The 3,829-nt window shown below is 36.3% G+C and overlaps 1 non-coding gene across 1 annotated transcript; it reads right to left on the bottom strand.

The window, feature by feature from the left end:
• Positions 1 to 680: 680 nt before the first annotated feature.
• LOC137767899 (U6 spliceosomal RNA) lies at positions 681 to 787 on the bottom strand. The gene has a single exon (XR_011074590.1). It is a non-coding gene; the product is annotated as a U6 spliceosomal RNA (small nuclear RNA).
• Between the last annotated feature and the right edge of the window lie 3,042 nt (positions 788 to 3,829).

Raw genomic sequence — 3,829 nt, 5'->3', positions numbered from 1 at the left:
AAAACAGGAATAGTAATGGTGTCTTTCTCATAAAGTTGTTGTGAGAATAAAATGAGCTAATTTATAAAACAGTGATTTTTTTAATTAAAAATATCTCTTCCAGCTTTACTGAGATATAATTGACATTAATGTTGTGTAAGTTTAAGGTGTTCAGTGTGTTGATTTGATATACTTATATATTGCAAAATGATTACCACCATAGTGTTAGTTAACACTTCCATCACATCGTTACCATTTCTTTTTTGTGATGAGAACATTTAAGACTTACTCTCTTAGCAACTTTCAGGTATTTAATACAGTGTTATTAACGATAATCACCATGCTGTACATTAGATCCCCTCGAACTTATTCAACTTATTTTTGTTTTTTAGTTCTAAGAAATTTAGCTCTTTCCATATGCATATTAAGGTAGCATTAGTTTATTACTTACATGAATTTATATTTTATAGATTTATAATATCCACAACTGAATTTGCAAAGGGGTAATTTATAACTCAAATTTAATTTCTACATGATTTACAGTAGCCATCAAGATATTAGAGTTACCATAAATATCTGATATAAACTAACAAATTACTAAAATAATATGATGCCATAAAATCATTTATTTTAACAATTTTTAATTTATAGTCAAGGTACACTAGAAAATACTGGGATTTTGAATCTGACAAATGTGGATGAAAAATATGGAACGCTTCACGAATGTGCGTGTCATCCTCGTGCAGGGGCCATGCTAATCTTCTCTGTATCATTCCAATTTTAGTATATGTGCTGCCGAAGAGAGCACCTTATTTATCTTGTGACGGACAGTTTGTACCTGTAGCATAAGCCCTGACAGTTGGTTTTTCTTTTTGTGATGCAAGTGTCTGACTTAAGCTTTGATTGCCAAGGGAGCCACTTCAAAGAGGCATCCACTTCAAAGACATCTATCTCTTATAAACACCTTGCCAGCCACATGACTAGATAAAGAGCCAGGCTGAGCTGCCCCCAACTGCCCCAGGTTCCTCTGTTTCAGAGATTTAAAAAAATAACAGCTTGGGCTTCCCTGGTGGCGCAGTGGTTGAGAATCTGCTTGCCAATGCAGGGGACACGGGTTCAAGCCCTGGTCTGGGAAGATCCCACATGCCGCGGAGCAACTGGGCCCGTGAGCCACGATTACTGAGCCTGTGCGTCTGGAGCCTGTGCTCCGCAACAAGAGAGGCCGCGATAGTGAGAGGCCCGCGCACCGCGATGAAGAGTGGCCCCTGCTTGCCGCAGCTAGAGAAAGCCCTCGCACAGAAATGAAGACCCGACACAGCCAAAAATAAATAAATAAACTTGAAAAAAGGCCACAAGCAAAAATTGTATATATATATAAAAAAATAACAGCTTTATCGAGACATAATTCACATACTATAAAGTTCACACTTTAAAGTATACAATTCAGTGGTTTTTTGTATATTTACAGAGTTGAGCAACCATCACTGTGATCTATTTCAGAACATTTCTGCCATTCCAAAAAAAAATCCCATACCTATTAGCAGTCAGTCCCAATTCCCTTTCTCCCATCCCCTGGCAATCACTAATTGACTTTAAGTCTCTAGTTATTTGCCTATTATGGACATTTCATATAAGTGGAATCATACAATATGTGACCTTTCGTGTCTGGCTTCTTTCACTTAGCATAATGTTTTCAAGGTTTGCCCATATTGTAGCTTGGGTCAGTATTTACTTCCTTTTTACTTCTGAATACTATTTCATTGTATTGCTAGACACATTTGTTTATCTACTCATCAACTAAGGAACACCTGAATTGTTGAAAATACTCTTTTAAAATTACATAGCATAAAACAATCCCACATAATGTATATGTGTACTAATAATGATTGCTAATATTTATTGAGCACTTACTATATACCAGGGGTTGTTCTAAATGCTTATATGTTTTACCCCATTTAATGTTCACTTCAAACTTATGAGGTTGCTGTCACTATTATTCCCATTATTTTTATGAGGAAATTAGGAAATAGGGAGATTAAGTAACATATCTCAAGATAAAGAACATGTACATGATTCAAACCTAGGAAGCCTGTCTGCAAAGCCTGCACTTTATTTTTCATTAAACATTATTATATAATAAAACTGACTTTTTTGGGGAAATATACATTTCTATGAATTGCAACAGACACTGCCACAATCAGATAAAGAACTATTCCATAATACCAAAATACTCGTTTATATCCATCTTAACTGTTGGAGGAGGTCATTGAGAGGATGTGACAGCTGGTTTCAGAGATCTTGACTGATTTCAATAACTGATCATTTGGGCTGCTTGTTTATTCTCTTCCCACGTTTTAAATTCCCATTCTGTGTTTTAAATTCACCAATAAAAAGAAGGCCCTTGAAACCCTACCTAGGTCCCCATACTTGATCCCAATAAAAGCAGAACCCTAGGCCTGCTGCCTCTCTTTCCCTACCCCTGACTTCACTGTGCGGCCCGAGGTGTGCTGTGTAATTTCCAGAACCTTTGAATAATAAACCTTTTTTCCAAAGTTTCCTGTTGGTTATTGCTGAGGGCATCTTGCAATCATGATAAGAACCACAAGGGTCCAGCAACAACACTAGTTACTGATAGGTTGAGACCGGCATAAAACAGTACTCTTGACCAAAATCTCCCCATTTCTCCTACCTCTCAGCCCTTGGTGACCACCACTCTACTCTCTGTTTCTATGAGTTTGGCTTTTTTAGATTCCATGTTTAAGTGTTATCATGCAGCATTTGTCTTTCTCTGACTTATTTCACTTAGTATAATGTTCTCAAGGTCCATTCATATTATCTCAAATAGTAGCATTTCCTTCTTTCTCATCAGTGAATATTTTTCCATTGTATATATGTATACTACAACTTCTTTATCAACTCATCCCTTGAGGGACACTTAGGTTGTTTCCATATCTTGGCTACTGTGAATAATGCTCCAATGAACATGGGAGTGAAGATATCCCTTCAAGATCCTGTTTTCACTTCCTTTGGATACATACCCAGAAGTGGAATCACTGGATCATACGGTGGTAGTTCTATTTTTAATTTCTTGAGAAACCTCCATACTGTGTTCCATAGTGGCTGCAATAATTTACTTTCCCACCAACAGTGCACAAGGGTTTCCTTTTCTCCACATCCTCACCAACACTTATCTTCTGTCTTTTCAGTGACAGCCATTCTAACAGGAATGTGGTGATAGCTCATTGTGGTTTTGACTTGCATTTCTCTGTTGATTAATGATGTTGAGCTTCTTTTCATGTATCTGTTGGCCATTTGTAGGTCTTGTCTTCTTTGGAAAAATGTCTCTTCAGTTCCTCTGCCCATTTTTAATCAGATTTTTTTCTGCTATTGAGGTGTATGAGAACTTTATTTAGATATTAAACCCTTATTAGATATGATTTGCAAATATTTTCTCCCATTCCACAGGTTTCCTTTTCATTTTGTTAGTGTTCATTTTGTTGAAAAGAAGCATTTCTTTTGCTGTGCAGAAATTTGATGTAGTTCCACTTATTTTTGCTTTTGTTGCTTGTGCTTTTGGTGTTACACACAAAAAATTTCTGCCAAAACCAATGTCAAGAAGGTTTTTCTTATGTTTCCTTGTAGGAGTTTTATTGTTTCAAGTCTTATGCTTAAGTATTTAATCCATTTTGAGTTAATTTTTGTGAGTGGTGTAAGGGGTTCAATTTCTTTCTTCTACATGTGGTTATCCAATTTTCCCAGCACTATTTATTGAAGAGACTATCCTTCACCCATTGAGTATTCATGGCTTCCTTGGGAAATATTAGTGGACTGTATATGCTAGGATTTATTT

Source organism: Eschrichtius robustus, chromosome 7 (assembly GCF_028021215.1).
Source record: "Eschrichtius robustus isolate mEscRob2 chromosome 7, mEscRob2.pri, whole genome shotgun sequence".
NCBI classification, from domain to species: domain Eukaryota; kingdom Metazoa; phylum Chordata; class Mammalia; order Artiodactyla; family Eschrichtiidae; genus Eschrichtius; species Eschrichtius robustus.
This window is presented reverse-complemented; position numbering and strand designations above follow the sequence as displayed.